A 17,644-nucleotide genomic window follows, 5' to 3' on the forward strand; every position below is an offset into this window, starting at 1 on the left:
TTCGTTTTTTCGCTAGGATAGTTCACAAATGTTTTAGAGAACTTTGAATATCCTTGGAGTTTTGATAGAACTGTGATGGTGTTATCTGGTTTGCTGAATGTGTGTCAGTTTGTGCTTCTGTTAAGAGAAATGGCGTTCAACAGGAGGTTTGCGTCTCTTTGTTGTCCTGAGATTTGCGGTGCGTCTTCGGAAGCTTTAGCAAAAAGCACTCCGAGCCGCTCGAGAAAGAGCAAAACAGCCAAAGCTGCCGCTGCAGCCACTGCCCCCCCAACGGCGGCTTCGCAGGCTGAAGCTACAGCTCCTCCGCAGAGTTCCTCTGCCAAGGGCGCTGCAGATAACATAACTTCTCCAGCCTCAAAGGCTAACAAGGCAGCCCCCCCTTCTTCACACACTGGGCACTGTTGCTGCTGTAACCACTGTGACAGTCATTCAGACTCTGGAAATAAATCAAATGATGGTAAACCCATATCAGCATCAGTTGCTGGTTGTAAGAAAGTCACTAGAAAGACTACCCGTGCAGCAGATGATGGCACAGGGCCAACATCAACCCAAGGTGCATCATCAGGACAGGGAGGAGATGAAGTGACCACCACTCGGTCCTTTTCTCCAGGTGAGCTGAGAGATATGAGAAAAGACTTTAGTCGCCGTGAAGGCGAGAATATTTTAACCTGGCTGCTCCGATGCTGGGACAATGGGGCAGAAACAATTGAATTGGAAGGTGGTGAAGCCAGGCAGCTGGGATCTCTGTCAAGAGATTCCACCATTGATAGGGCAATTTCAAGAGAGTCTAATGCCACTAGTCTCTGGACCCGACTCCTGGCAGCTATGAAAGTAAGATTTCCCTACAAGGAAGATTGTATATCCAAGTTAGGGAAATGGAATACTATGGAGAGAGGTATTCAGTTCCTGAGAGAATTAGCTGTGCGAGAGATCATCTATTTTGGATCAGACAACCAAGAGGGGACAGACCCAGATAGAATCAATTGTACACGATCTCTGTGGCACAGATTTGTACAAAGTGCACCCCCTGCATATGCTAAGTCATTGGCAGGAATGGTCTGGTCAGCTAGAGGTCAACAAGAGATTAATGAAGTGATTGAGCAGCTTCGGAACTTTGAGGACAGCCTTGCTGGTTCTCTACGGGCTTGTGTCTCCGCTGTAGAGAAACTGTGTGAAAAATCTGATGACCGGTTTGAAAAGATATTGCAAGAAATCAAAGAACTCAGCGAAGACACATACCATTCACGACCTGCACAAACCTATGTTTCAGCTATTAGGAAAAGGCGTTTCCAATCTCGAGAGAGAGGACAGAGGCAGCCCACAAAAAGAGGTTCACTGTGGTTCTTCCTACATGAGCAGGGAGAAAACATGAATAAGTGGCATGGAAGACCGACCTCAGAACTTCAGGAACGAGTACGTGAGATAAAAGGAAAAACTCCTAGGAAGGTGGCTGCTCCAGTTTACAAAAGGAGCAGAAGAGATTCTGATGCTCTTGAAGGAACCTCTAATTCACACCCAGAGACTGTGCAAAACAGAAATTAGAGGTGCCCTGCCTCCAACCAGGTGGAGGAAAGGGATAACAGAGTATATTGGACTGTACAAATACTATGGCCTGGTACAACACACCCCCAGGAGTACAAAGCTTTAGTGGACACTGGTGCTCAGTGCACAATAATTCCTTCTAATTATAAAGGAACGCAATCCATCAATATTGTTGGAGTGACTGGGGGATCCCAGGAACTGACTGTTGTAGAGGCTGAAATGAGCCTAACTGGAAAAAACTGGCAAAAGCATCCCATTGTGACTGGTCCAGATGCTCCGTGCATCCTTGGCATAGACTATCTCAAGAGAGGGTATTTTAAGGACCCAAAAGGGTATAGGTGGGCATTTGGTATAGCAGCTGTGGACACTGAGAAAATTGAACAGCTGTCTGATTTGCCTGGTCTTTCAGATGACCCTTCTGTTGTAGGACTGCTGATGGTTGACGATCAGCAGGTGCCAATTGCTACCACGACGGTGCATCGTCGGCAATAGCGCACCAACCGAGACTCTTTGATTCCGATCCAGAAGTTGATCCGTCAATTGGAAAGCCAGGGTGTGATCAGTAAGACTCGCTCACCTTTTAACAGCCCAATCTGGCCAGTGCGTAAGTCTAGTGACGAGTGGAGACTAACTGTAGACTATCGTGGCCTGAATGAAGTTACACCACCACTGAGTGCTGCTGTGCCTGACATGCTAGAACTGCAATTTGAACTGGAGTCAAAGGCAGCCAAGTGTGATGCTACAATTGACATTGCTAATGCATTTTTCTCTATTCCTGTAGCAGCAGAGTGCAGGCCGCAGTTTGCTTTCACCTGGAGAGGCATCCAGTACACGTGGAATCGCTTGCCCCAGGGGTGGAAACACAGTCCTACCATCTGCCATGGACTGATCCAGACCACGCTGGAGCAAGGTAAAGCTCCAGAACACCTGCAATATATTGACGACGTCATCGTATGGGGCGACACGGCGAAAGAAGTCTTCGAGAAAGGTGAGAGAATAATTCAGATTCTTTTGGATGCTGGTTTTGCCATAAAACGAAGCAAGGTCAAGGGACCTGCACGAGAGATCCAGTTTTTAGGAATAAAATGGCACGATGGCCGTCGTCAGATCCCAATAGATGTGATCAACAAAATTGCAGCAATGTCTCCACCTACTAATAAAAAGGAGACACGGACTTTCTTGGGCGTTGTAGGTTTTTGGAGAATGCGTATTCCTGACTACAGCCAGATTGTGAGCCCTCTCTATCGAGTGACTCGTAAAAAGAACCAATTTGAGTGGGGCCCTGAACAGCGACAAGCCTTTGAACAAATGAAGCGTGAGATAACTCATGCGGTGGCCCTTGGACCAGTTCGGACTGGACTAGATGTTAAAAATGTGCCCTACACTGCAGCCGGAGATAATGGACTTAACTGGAGCCTCTGGCAGAAAGCACCAGGAGAAACGCGAGGTCGACCCTTAGGTTTTTGGAGTCGAGGATACAAAGGATCTGAGGCCAACTATACTCCAACTGAAAAAGAGATACTAGCAGCATATGAAGGAGTTCGAGCTGCTTCAGAAGTGATCGGTACTGAAGCACAGCTCCTCCTGGCACCTCGACTGCCAGTGCTGAGCTGGATGTTCAAAGGGACGGTTCCCTCTCCACATCATGCAACCGAAGTTACGTGGAGTAAACGGATTGCACTGATCACGCAACGAGCTCGAATTGGAAATCCCAGTCGCCCAGGGATCTTAGAAGTGATTACAGACTGGCCAGAAAGCAAAGACTTTGGGATGTCTCCAGATGATGAGGAAGTAAAACGTGCTGAAGAAGCTCCACCGTATAATACCCTTTCAGAGACTGATAAGCAGTATGCACTGTTCACAGATGGATCCTGTCGTCTTGTAGGAAAACATCGAAGGTGGAAAGCTGCTGTGTGGAGTCCCACACGGCAAGTTACAGAAGCCACTGAAGGACAAGGTGAATCTAGTCAATTTGCAGAAGTGAAAGCCATCCAGCTGGCTTTGGACATTGCTGAACGAGAGAAGTGGCCAATACTTTATCTCTATACTGACTCATGGATGGTAGCAAATGCCTTGTGGGGTGGCTACAGCAATGGAAGAAAAGCAACTGGCAGCGCAGAGGTAAACCCATTTGGGCTGCCGCACTGTGGCAAGACATTGCTGCTCGGCTAGAGAGCCTGCCTGTGAAAGTTCGGCACGTAGATGCTCATGTGCCTAAAAGTCGAGCCACCGAAGAACATCTAAACAACCAACAAGCGGATCAAGCTGCTAAGATTAAAGTAGCTGAGGTGGACTTGGACTGGCAACATAAAGGTGAACTTTTCCTAGCTCGGTGGGCCCATGATGCTTCAGGGCATCAAGGTAGAGATGCAACATATAAATGGGCTCGCGATCGAGGGGTGGATTTAACTATGGACACTATTTCACAGGTTATTCATGAATGTGAGACTTGCGCCGAAATCAAACAAGCGAAACGGTTAAAGCCTGTATGGTATGGGGGGCGATGGTTAAAGTATAAGTATGGAGAAGCTTGGCAGATTGATTATATTACACTTCCACAAACACGTCAAGGTAAGCGTTATGTACTTACAATGGTGGAAGCAACCACTGGATGGTTGGAAACATATGCCGTACCTCATGCTACAGCCCGAAATACTATCTTGGGCCTTGAAAAGCAAGTCCTTGGCGACACGGTACGCCAGAAAGAATTGAATCAGACAATGGTACTCATTTCAAAAACAGTATTATAGACAATTGGGCCAAAGAACATGGTATTGAGTGGGTGTATCATATTCCATATCATGCACCAGCCTCTGGGAAAATTGAAAGGTACAATGGTTTGCTAAAAACTACACTAAAGGCACTTGGTGGTGGAACCTTTAAAAACTGGGATTCACATTTAGCAAAAGCCACTTGGTTGGTCAACACCAGGGAATCAACCAATCGAGCCGGGCCTGCCCAGTCAGAAATCCTACGGACTGTAGAAGGAGATAAAGTCCCTGTAGTACACATGAAAAACATGTTAGGAAAGGCAGTCTGGGTTAATCCTGGCTCAGGCAAAGGCAAGCCCATTCGTGGGATTGTTTTTGCCCAGGGACCTGGGAGCACCTGGTGGGTGATGCTTAAGGATGGAGAATTTCGGTGTGTACCTCAAGGGGATTTGAGTTTAGGTGAAAATACGCAATACTGAACTGCAGGATGTGAATTGCCATGCTAACAATGTTTAATAAGTGTTTTTCAGATCAAAACAGTGATGACGAAACCAGAGCTAGCTTCTTCGAGTGGCGCCTGACAACTTCTTCGAAGTTGATGTCTTTAACCCACAAACAGTGGTCATGAGATGCACTTGTACCATTTTTCCTGCCCTGGGAGACTGTCGTGACAAAATGAACTTAATGAACTTTTTAAAGGATGGTCTACTGATTAATTACTCCTGTGTATATATGTACATATGTATATATATATATATAGTAGTAGTGAGTAATTAGATTGTATTGATAGATTGTATTGATAAGGTTTAAGCATTCAGTGAATGGCATATTATAAGGGGTGGAATGTCCTGGTTTTGCTAAAAACAAGTTTCTCTTTCAGTGAATTTGCCTGTCAGCTAAAGCTTCATATTAACTGCATTTTCCTGGAGAACCAGACACATGTTTTGGTAAACATTGCAATGGAATGCAAACTTATTGATAAGCACAGATGGACATCTCGCGAGAGGGGCGATGAGAAAAAAGCGAGCAAGAAACTGACCAACTGTTTATAACATCCCATTCACGTGAATACTGCATATAAAAGTGGGAGATCACGAGGATCTCATGTGCTTTTCCCTTTTCCCTCTTCCTTATGGTGACATTAGGAGAGGACCTTGCTAGTCGTCCCTGCAAACTGAGGCCAGTGACAGACTGAATCCAGCTCTGATTGGCTGCAGAGTCCAGTCCAGGACTTCAGGTGCCGGCTCTGCAGTTGCTGAGACTTTCAAGACTGGTTTTGTATATTTTCTATTATTTTCTCTATTCTTATTAGTAGCATTAGTAAAACATCTTTAATTTTTTTCCAACTCTCTTCACTCTGTGCTTCTTTTCCTCCCAATTGCCTCTCCTTAGTGAAAAGGGGGGAGAGGGAGGGGGAAGTGTGGGGAGGGGGGGAGAGGGGGTTAGCAATACATCTGCCAGGGTTTTATTGTCACCCCACAATCTTAACCCTCGTCAATCACCCACAATACGAAAAGACATACACAATAATGAGCACTCAGATCATGGTTGTCCATACTAGTTCCCTAGCCATCGTTCACCTTGACTGAGTTCTGGGAGTTACATTTGAATGATCTACCAGGGTCCACCGCACACTGCAAAGGTTCTGTGGACAACACACTGTTCTGTGGGTGATCAGGGAGGCCATGAGCCGCCCCGTAGCTTGAAAGACACTCTGCCTTATGGTCCTGCTGCTTCCTTCAGAAATGCTAAAACTCCACCTACAGATACGAGATGCTCATCCTAACCCCTGGTAGATAACCTGAGCATCCTAGGAGGAGAGATTGTATCAGCAACTTGTTACACACCAATACAAACCAAGAATTAACACCCCATCTTCATTGCAATCAGGAATTTATGGAAAACACCAAGTACCAGGAATTGATGCAATAAATGAAAAATAGTTACAAACATACTTTCAACTACAGCTGCAATTGAAACTTTTCTGATCCTGAAGGTCCTACCTCAAGCAGACATCTCCACTTCTCCAAACACATCCGTCCATGCAGCTTAAACAGCTCAAAAGCTGCCGACTGCTAAAGGAGCAGCAGAGAACCAGCACCCAAGCAGCCCAGCAGCAGAATGAGCTCCCCACCTGGGGACTGGGGCTCAAATACCCTGAGCCCCGCCCACCCCTTCCCACAATCCCCTGGGTAAGGGGAGGGGTCAATCACCCCAGGCCCCACACACCACCCTTATCAAATCACCTGGACCCTCACAGGAAGTGACAGCACCTGCACTCCTGTCGGGCTCTGTCAGACACTGTCGGTTTTTGTGAAGCCCTGTGAGACCTCTTGGGTCTGTCAGGCTCTGTCAGGCTTTGATGGGCTCTGTAGGGCTCTGTCGAGACCTCTTGGGGTCTGCTGAGCCCTGTCAAGATTTCTCAGGCTCTGTTGAGACCCCCAGGGCTCTGTCATACACATTGAGGCTCTATCAGGAGCTGACAAGATTTGTCAGGCCCTGACGGGTCCTGTTGGGCTCTGCCAAGCTTTGTCAGGCTCTGTGAGGATCCGTCAAACTCTCTCGGGCCCTGTCGGGCTCTGTTGGACTTTCTCAAGCTCTCTCAGGCCCTGCCTGGCTCTGTTGGTCTTTCTTGAGCTTTGTCTGCCCCTGTCATGCCCTGTCGGGTACATGGCTCAGCAGGGGAAGGGAAGGAGTTGTAGGTCTGTAGGCCACACCCCCTGCAGGGAGCCCACCAATGGGGGTGGAAGTGTGGGTCAAGGGGGAGGAGCCCAGCGGGGAGGGTGAGGTGCTTGGAAAGGGCGGGGGTCCTGGTTGGGGCACACCCCTTCAAGAAGGCACATTGGGGAGAGCTTGGGAGGGAGGTGGGGTTGGCAGTGGCCCCGCCCACATCTTCAGCCCCACCCTCAACCCTAAACCCCACCCCCAAATCCTTCACTGGAAATGGAAGAAACCAAATGCTTAAGGTTTTTTTACATTATTTAATTTTATTGGGTGAGAATTGGCCCCAAAACCAGGTTAAAAATCCCCCAACATGGCCCTGGGGGAGCAACGTCAGGATGGCAGCGGCACAGCGCTGCCCTTTTCCAAGATGGCCGTCAGGGGCAAACAGAGCCACAGGCCCCACCACCCACCTTGGGCCCCACCCCAAAATGGCCACCCTAGGCAGGCCCCACCCACCTCAGGCCCACCCTTCCAGCACAGGCTTGGCAGCCATGACAGCCATGGCCCCGCCCACCAGCAGGGACACAGCAGCCGAGATGGCCACGCCCATCAGGGCAGCCACCTTGTTCCCATGGGCAGGGTGCAGGGCCACAGGAGCAGCCGATACAGCCGGGAGCTGCCGCCTGAGCACGGCGCAGACCAACAGCCCCTCCGGCAGTGCCAGCATGGCTGCCAGCCCTCCCCCCCCAGCCATCTTGGATTCCAAGCAGGGTGGCACCCAGCAGCCATGCTGTCCTCATTTTGTTGTGCACAGGGCCCCGTGCAGCATCGCAACCCAGGACAGCTGGTGGGGTGAGGGGACCCAGGAATCTCGATCTATGGGTGGAATGCAGCAGCTGTGGGGTGCTACATATCAATGGGCCAGAGTGCTGGAAGTATATGGTGCTGCAGAGCAGTGCTGTGGCTGTATAGGGCAGACTGGATCTGGGGGGCACTGCTGTGGGTCTATGGGATAGGGTGCAGGAGCTAGTGCGCTGTAGGGCAGAATTGCTGGCCTATGGGCTAGTGGGAAGAAGCTATGGTGTTTTCTGGGACAGTGCTGTTGATCTATAGGGCAGAGGAACTATGGGGTGCTGTAGGGTTACACTGTGGGTCTATAGGGCAGAGTGAACAAGATATGGGGTGCTGTGGGACAGCACTGTGTGTCTATGGGGCACAGTGGAGCTATAGGGTGCTGTGGAGCACTGCTGTCCATTTATGGTGCAGAGTAAAAGCAGCTATGGGGTGCAGTGACTCTATAGGGCAGAGGGGCTATGGGCTGCTGTGGGTCACTGTGTGGGTCACTCACCTGTAGGGGGTTCAGCCTCTTCAGGGGTGTTTCACACCACAACAACCCCATTGACCCCACAGCCGCCCTGACCCCCACACCGCCCCATAGACCCTTGTGACCCACCCATAGTGGGCAGTGCAGGCGCAGTCAGGAGGGAAGGGTGGTCAGGTGGACAGAGGTGTGGGGCGCTGTGGGGCAGCACTTTGCACCAATGGGGCAGAACGCAGCACCTACAGGCTGCTGTGGGGCAGCTCTCTGGGTCTAAGGGGCAGAGTAGAGTCCTGTGCGGCAGCACTGTGGGTCTATGGGGAAGAGTAGAGTCACTATGGGGTGCTGGGGGGCACTCCTGTGGATGTATGGGGCAGAGTAGAGGAGCTATACGGTGCTGTGGGGCAGTACTGGGCATCCATGGGGCAGAGTGCAGGAGCCATGGGGTGCTGGGGGGCACTCCTGTGGATGTATGGGGCAGAGTACAGGACCTATATGGTGCTGTGGGGCAGTACTGGGCATCCATGGGTCAGAATGCAGGAGCCATAGGGTGCTGGGGGGCACTCCTGTGGATGTATGGGGCAGAGTACAGGACCTATATGGTGCTGTTGGGCAGTACTGGGCATCCATGGGGCAGAGTGCAGGAGCCATGGGGTGCTGCAGGGCACTCCTGTGGATATATGGGGCAGAGTACAGGACCTATATGGTGCTGTGGGGCAGTACTGGGCATCCATGGGGCAGAGTGCAGGAGCCATGGGGTGCTGGGGGGCACTCCTGTGGATATATGGGGCAGAGTACAGGACCTATATGGTGCTGTGGGGCGTTACTGGGCATCCATGGGGCAGAGTGCAGGAGCAATGGGGTGTTGTGAGGCAGTGTTGTGGGTCTATGGGGCAGAGTGTAGGAGCCATGGGGCATTGTAGGGCAGTACAGTGGGTCTATAGGCCAGATGAGCTATAGGGTGCTGTGGGACAGCACTGTGGATCTGTGGGGCAGAGTACAGGAGCTATAGGGTGCTGTAGGGCAGCACTCTGCACCCATGGGGCAGAGTGGAAGACATATGAGGTACTCTGTGGCACTGCTGTAGACATATGGGGCAGAGTGGAGAAGCCATGGGGTGCTGTGGGATAGCAAGCAGGAGCTATAGGGTGCTGTGGGGCAGTGTTGTGGATCCGTAGGGCAGAATGGAGGTGCTATGGGGCACTGTGGGGCACTGTGTGGGTCACTCACCTGCAGGGTGTTCAGCCTCTTCAGGGGTGTTTCACCCCACAACAACCCCATTGACCCCACAGCCGCCCTGACCCCCACACCGCCCCATAGACCCTTGTGATCCCCCCCCGCCCCATCCCCGCCATGGTGTGCAGTGGAGATGTGGCCAGCCGGAGGAGGTGGGGGGGGGCGCACAGTCAGCAGGAGTGCAGTGGGGGGGGCACGGGATCAGCCGGGGGGCGGGGGGGCACAGTCAGCCGGAGTTGGGGGGGGCACGCGGTCAGCCGAGTTGCGGGGGGGGCACGCGCGGTCAGCCGGAGCGGGGGGCGTGGTCAGCCGGAGGGGGCGTGGCCAGGCTGCCTTCGCTGTTCTCTGCGCAGGAGCTGCAGTGGGAAAGGGAAGGAAAGGGCCGTTATTTGTGTCACAGTCCTGGGAAACAGCCCCAAATCCCCCCGCTTCAACATTAACCGAGTGAGCAAATTAACTGCCAAAAAAATGGATCTTGAAAGCTTCTTTGAGCACAAATTATCCTAAAAACAGCCCCAAAATGAAGTAAATTGAATTTGAGACCAAACAGCCTTAAAAATCTCAAAATCCTGCCCAAATATGGTCCCTCACAGCTTTATATAATAAGATATATATGTAAAAATAGATTAGATACATTACATAGTAATTATACATAATATATACAGTATATATTAATATTTAATATCATTACAATAGTATATTATAGATATCATTATATTATGCCATTATATATTAATTATAAATTTCATTACATAATATCAATGAGTATTAGTTGATCAGTTAATTATATCAGATTATATATTATATATTTCTACTATTCATCATATTATATCGTTTATAGTAGCATATTGCTATATTGATTTAGTCTATATATTTACTATTAAATTAAAATTAACTTTAATAATTTAAATTTAAATTAAATTAAAAATAAGTTAAATTAAATTAAAATATAGAAATAAATTTTAAAATGGAATGTAAATAATTACGTGGGTTTAGGGAGGCGGCGACCAATCAGCGCCTTTCTCTCCTCAGAGGCAGCGACCAATCAGCGCCTTTCTCTCCCTCGGAGACAGCCGAGCGGGGCTGAGCCGGGGGAGGCTTTCCCGCCAGACGGCACCGGCCAATCAGCGAGCGTCTCCTCGGCCCCCTCAGCGTGAGGGAGAGCGGGACGGGGGAGACAAAATGGCGGCGGGTTAAAAAAGCCGAACATGTTCCCGCTTAAATATTAATTCAGTAAATTATATAAATAAATACATTTTTAAAGCTTTTTTTGGGGCCAAATCAGCACCAGATCTGGGACCCCCAGCTCTAGACACGTTCAATGAAGTGAATTCAGCCCTAAAACCCCCCAAAAAGCAACGAAATGCCCCTCCCGGCTTTAAATACAATAACTTACACACTTATTTCAACAACTACTTACATTATTTTAACAATTAATAATTTAAACAATTAAGCGGCTTTAGGAGCCTCAGAACCGCCCAAAATGCTCAAAAAAACCCTCATAAAACCTCAAAAAGCCCCGTTTAAATATAATAATGTAAATTAATAAGCGGTTAACAGAAAAAAACGCATTTGGACTCGCAATCCTGGGAAACAGCCCCAAATCTCCCCCCGGGCTTTAAATATTAATCTATTGTATAAATTCTTATCAATAAGTAGATTCAAAAAGCTTTAAAGTCGCAAATCGGCCCCTCAAACTTTAAACGCGTTAAATAAACCTTTTAAAAAGCCGATTTAGACCCCAACGGCCCCAAAACGGCTCCTCACAGCGCTAAATAATTGAAACAACTCAGCGTCTTCAGGAGCCCCGAACCGCAGTGAAATAATAAATCAAATAATAAACCAACAATTAAATCTTAGGAGCCTCAAACCCGCCCAAAATGTTCCAAATAAAACCTCAAATAAACCCTTTAAACATAACAATTTAAATAAATAAGGGCTCTAAAAAAACCGATTTGGACTCAAAATCCCGGGGAAAAGCCCCAAATCTCCCCGAGCTTTAAACTTTAATTCTCCTGATAAACCCTCAATAAACAGATTTCAAAGGCGCCTTCTGGCACAAATCGGCACCCAAAAATTACGTAAAAACATCTTTTAAAAGCCGAATTGGACCCAAACCAGCCCCGATTGCTGAGAAAAGCCCCGAACCGGCTCCTCCCGCGTTCAACACAACGATTTAAGCCGCTAAAGTGGCTTCGGGAGCCTTAATCGCCCCCGCCCCCCCCCCCCCCCCCAAACCCGCGGCTTTAAAACCCCAGTTCCGATCAAAACCCCCAGATACACCCCAGCCCGCCGGTCACTCATTAACCCGCCGAGCCCCAATTAACACCCGCACGATAATTACCGCCCTGACCCGACCCGTTAACTGATTCCGGCCGCCGTTCCTGCCGTTCTCCGGTTTCCCGCGGCGGGCGGGGGGGGGGGGGGGGGCGATGAGCTCGCGCTGCCGCTGCCGCCTCCGCCTTTCTGGTCCTGCGCGCGTTCTGCGCCGCCCCATTTATTAGCTCGTTGTCCCGCCCGGTCCCGCCCCCCGCCCGCCCTCCTTCCAATGGACGATCCGCCCCGTCAGCCGCGCTGCCCAATCAGCGCTTCGTTGCTGTGGGCTAACGTCGGCGAGAAAACGCCGACCAATCAGCGCCTTTTCTACCTCAGGGGCGCTAGCGAATCAGCGCCTGTTACTGGGAGGGCGAACTTCGGCGGAAAGTGACCAATCAGTGCCTTCCTCACCTCAGCGACACGGTGACCAATCAGCGCCTTTCTCCCACCCCCTCGGAGAACCCCTCGTGGGGATGAGCCAATGGACGACTTCCGAGGCTGACACTGTCAGCCAATCAGCGAGCGCCTCCTCCCTCCCTCGGTATAAAATAGCGAATGAGAGGAGAAGGGGGAAACAAGATGGCGGAAGAGAAGGCATCGTGTCGGCATGCAGCGGCGATTGAGGAGGAAGGAGGAGAGTCGGGGCTGGGCGGAAAACCGGCGGCTCCTCCGGCCGCGGCAGCAGCAGCGATCGGGGGATGTGGGGGGGAAACCGGCGGCTCCTCGGGCCGCGGCAGCAGCGATCGGGGGATGTGGGGGGGAAAACCGGCGGCTCCTCCGGCCGCGGCAGCAGCAGCGATCGGGGGGTGCGGGGGGGGAAAACCGGCGGCTCCTCCGGCCGCGGCAGCAGCGATCGGGGGGTGTGGGGGGGAAACCGGCGGCTCCTCCGGCCGCGGCAGCAGCGATCGGGGGGTGTGGGGGGGGAAACCGGCGGCTCCTCCAGCCGCGGCAGCAGCGATCGGGGGGTGCGGGGGGGAAAACCGGCGGCTCCTCCGGCCGCGGCCGGCACGTGGCTTCACCGGCACCGCGGCCGCGAGACCGCGCGCTGTGGGGCTGCGGGGCGGGTGTGGGGCCGGGGGCTCCAGGGGTCCCGCAGCGGCGGCCGTGGGGCGCGATGCGGCGGCTGCGGTGATAGCTGTGGGGCACTGAAGTGGCTGCTGTGGGGGCTCTGCAGAGGCGTGTCTGGAGCTCTTGCGGGGCAGGAGCAGGGCTGCTGTAGCGGTACCTGTGGGGCAGCCATAGGGCTGCCATTGGGTTACTTAGGGTCACGTATGGGTGGGGGGGCCGACCGCGCAGCTGGGTGTAGCCCCACCCACGGGGGTGGGATCCGTGCTGAGGGGCGGGGACTAGGAGGACACGCCCATTGGGTGGCCCACCTGGGGGAACCGGGCAGGGGGTGGGGCCTCTGTGTGTCACACCCCCATAGGAGGAGCCGCTTGGGGTAGGGAGAAGGACACGCCCAAAGAGGGCGTAGCTTAGGAAGGGAGGGGTGGAGCCGAGAGTAGAGTGGGCTCTGTACAGCACGTGCTCTGAGGGGGCGTGGTTTAGCAGGGGCTGAGTTTAGGGGTGGAGCCGCGGGCGGGGCTTCGATGCATTATGCTGCTGGGAGGGGTCTGTAAGGGACACGCGCCTCGGGGAGGGCACGGACTGGCAGGGGCGGAGCTTGGACGGGGGGAGTTGGGGGTGTGGCTTTCTCAGACCACGCCCTTGGAGGGAGAAGCCGGACTGGATAGCACACTGAAAAATTAAAATTAGCTGTTGTTAATCACATCTAGTTTGATGTCTTTTTATTTTAACTCAGAGGTAATTAATAGCGGTCATGTTTTTGCACAACCCCAAAAAAGCTGTGGTTAAATTCAGACTGTCATAACTGTTTTCTAATATTATTTTACATCTAAATATCTTTTAGTGTTCTGTTGGGAATCATTACTGCCTGGGAACTTTTTAATACCCCTGTTTATAAACAGCCACTACTTCGTGGTTCCTTTATACTTCTCTTTAAAAAAAGAAATGTAACGTTTTGACTCTGTTTGGTTCTGAGCTTTGTTGCCTCCCATCTCGTGGCTCTGTTATAATTTAAATACTAAACACTCCCGATCACTTTCCAATGCTGTTTAAAATCTAAAGCTTCCTCACTTTGTTTCCTATGCAGTCATTCGTGTCTGCGGTTTATTTCATAACGGTTGTTCAAATGAAGCTACCAATGACTCCACATTAGTTTTCTGCCTTTATCATTTAAAAGGAATTCCAAACAATGTGTTTTTTAAACTAGCATTCAGATTGGGAACAACTGCTGCCTAGTTCACCAAGTAATAGCTGAAATTAAATTTACTTCTTGCTCATGCCTATATAATTTCATCTATTTACACTTTAACATTTTTATCATTACATTACTACCAGGCGGATTTACTAGCACACATTATTTTTTATTGTAGATATAAACTAGAGGTTTTTTTCTCTACAGGTATTACTTCCAATTAGTGCTCCAGCATTTATATTCCACTCTTTTAAATTTTACTACATAAATTGGGGATTATTACTGTCTGCCTTGGAATTACCTTGGAATTTCCAGGCAAACCCACCGCAGCGCCTCGACGTGTCAAGATTGTCGGTGCCGGCTCCGCCAACAACGCGTCCAGCGAACGCCGCGGTGCTGCCGGGGCTGCGGCAGCGCGACGGAACCGACCGGAGCGCGGGGAGGAGACTCAGCCCAGCAGGTACCACACGTAACGTGGAACACCGGGCGGCCCAACTTCATTTCAAAGGAGGAACACGCACACGGAGCACAAAGGATGCTGTTCTGCACGAGACGCGCTGTCCTTAGCAGCTGCACAGCGACGCTGTCTCTGTGATTGGGAGATCTGGTGGCAAATGAGGGAGCTCTGCACGTGGCACCTTTCAAACCTGCACAGAGTCACACTTCACCCCGCAGGTGACACCAGAAACTAGGAAGCCTCCAAAAAGAATTTACAGCCCCACACCCGAACCAGCTGCACTCACCTCCACCACCAATCCTGCTCTACACACACCTCCTTCTCCTTCACACACCCTTCAACAGCCAGACCCACAGCCATCTCCTCACGGTCATTCACTGCACTGAACGCAGCAGGGTAGGGGTGGAGGGGGGAGAAAGCTAAAGGAAATTTTTTAAAAACTCCCTGTGTTTCTTTCAGTGGCATTTTTGGCGTTATTTTTGTTGGGGGCCGGGGGACATGTTGGGGTGTTTTTAATTAAGGAAACTGCTGTTTCAGCCTGCAAGTGAAAACAAACCACACGCACAAGGCTGGACACGGTCAAAGCAGCCCCAGCTCGTTCCGCAGTCGCTGACAGCGCGTCCATTCAGCCGTCTGCCCGCCCTGACGCGCTCCCCCAGCGTACCCGGCTGGACACACACACGTGTGCTGGGGAACTCGGACCAGCGCTGCGGTCTGGGGAGGAGTGAAGGACGAACCAGAAATAGATCCTGCAAGAATCCGTCTCTAAAACACTGTAGATCAACAACGACAGTTGTAAGTCACAGACACTCCTCCTTTTCTCTCGGACTCTCACAACAGTAATAAGTAAGTCCTGAAGGATGGAAAACACCAGGATAGGCTGGGAACAACAACAAAGGTAGGTAAAAGAAGGTAAATGGGGGCTCTCAGGGGCCCCAAAAGACAAGCTCAGCTGTCCTGAGAGGAGCAGATGGGAATCAGAGGAGTCCTGAGGGGATTGGGGTGGGGGCTGTCCTGGTTTCATTAAAAAACAAGTTTCTCTTTCAGTGAATTTGCCTGTCAGCTAAAGCTTCATATTAGCTGCCTTTTCCTGGAGAACCAGACACATACATGTTTTGATAAACACTGCAATGGAATGCTTACTTGTTGATAAGGACAGATTCACATCTTGCAAGAGGAGCAACAAGAAACAGGTGACCAACAAACTGACCAACCGTGTATAACATCCCCTTCACATGAATACTTCATATAGAAGTGGCAGATCATGAGGATCTTGTCCTCTTTGCCCCTTTTCGTCCCTTCTGCTTATGGTGACATTAGGAGAGGACCTTGCTAGTCGTCCCTGCAAACTGAGGCCTGCTGAGAGACTGAATCCAGCTCCGGTTGGCTGCAGAGTCCAGTCCAGGACTTCAGGTGCCGGCTCTGCAGTTGCTGAGACTTTCAGGATTGGTTTTGTATTATTTTCTCTGCTCTTAATATAGCATTAGTAAAACATTGCCAGTTTTTCCAACTCTCTTCTCTCTGTCCTTCTTTCCCTCCGGATCGCCTGTCCTGAGTGGGAAGGGGGGAGAGGGAGGGGCAAAAGGGGGAAGTGGGGGGGAGATGGGGTTAACAATACATCTGCCAGGGTTTTACTGTCACCCCGCAATCTAAACCCTCGACAGGGGCCAACAGATGGGGGTCCTGAGAGGAGACAAGAGGGGAAAATGAGGCCTCTGGGATGTGACAAGAGCAACTGGGGAAGTTTTGAGGGGAAGAGAGAAAAGAGGGGAATTTAATGGGGCAAAAGGTCAAACAGGCACCGTGATGCCACCAACGAGCCTGCAGGGACCCAAAGGCAGGCAGGGTAATCGCAGAGGAACTGGGAGGAAACGGGTTTCTGAGGGAACAAGGTGGCGAGTGAGCTTGTGAGGGGTCCAGAGGCAAAGGGATGTGTCCCGAGGAGAACAAATAGAGAGGTTCTTACTCTGAGAAGCTGTCCCGGACTTTGTTCCACCAGCAGCCGTCCTGCGGTCTCGGCACAGCCTGGGGATCCCTGACCCGCACCACCACAACCTTTAACAGCACATCGGGCTGCTCTAGAACCGGAATGACAAACAGCAAGTACTTCTCTAGGACAGCTTTGATGTGGGATTGTTCTGTTTTCTCTGCAACGGACAGGGAGACATTTCTCCTCCCCACAGCACCACTAAACACCCCACCCATGACTGTTCAGGCGTTTTGGGGCTGAATGCCCCCATCTCTCACTGGCCTGCTCCTCCAGTAACGTCATCGTCACCCCCCGAGTCCCCCCATTTATTCACTCAAAAAAAAAAAGGTAGAAAAGGAAAACAGCCCCAGCGGGCAGCACGTTACTTTAAAACGCCATTTACCTATGTACATACCAGAGCGCCCCAAACATGGGGGGTCAGCGCCCCGAACAGCCGCAGCCACGTCCCACAGGCCGGCAGCCGCCCCCCGGCACGCTGGGGACGGAGGACGGAGCCGCGTCTCCCGCTCCGGCGCTGCTCCCCCCACCCGGGCTGGGGGGTCTGCTGAGCACGGGGCGGTCACAGCTCCCCCTCTGAAACACAGGAATTCCACATTAGAGTTCCGCGTTGGGGCGGCCGGGTGCAGTACCGCGCTTTGCCCGCAGCCTTTCCTTCCTTGTCCAATTTATACAACGGCCTCGGCTCCTCAGGTTTCGCCAGGGCTGCTCTCCTCGCATTCCCACCAGGTGGTTCCCCAATCCCTTTCCCGCGAGCTAAAATACCCCCCAACGGGCTCTTGTGCAGAGCACCGCTACCGCGCCGTCCTCCCGTTACGCGTCACGCAGGACGACACGGCTCATCTTGTAACAGAGACAAGCAAGAACTACGAACGCTTCTAGCGGCACTCCACAGGCAATACTAAAACCTGCCCACGACGTACCGCCCTCACAAGTTGTGCTCCAGGTTTATCCCGCCCTCTCCAAAACAAAACAATTCCGGCACGCGGCTCAAGTCCGTCTAACGCTCAGCGCCGCGATCGGGACGCTCGGCCACACGGGCGGCTTCACGGCGCTCGCGCCCCTTGCACGCTAAAGCCACCGCAGCTTCCGCTGTAGGTTTTGGCGTTCGAGTGCACAGTCAGAGCCGAGGCCTATCCGAGAATCAAACCGAACT

The sequence above is a fragment of the Columba livia genome, chromosome 4 (genome assembly GCF_036013475.1).
Source record: "Columba livia isolate bColLiv1 breed racing homer chromosome 4, bColLiv1.pat.W.v2, whole genome shotgun sequence".
Lineage (NCBI taxonomy): Eukaryota > Metazoa > Chordata > Aves > Columbiformes > Columbidae > Columba > Columba livia.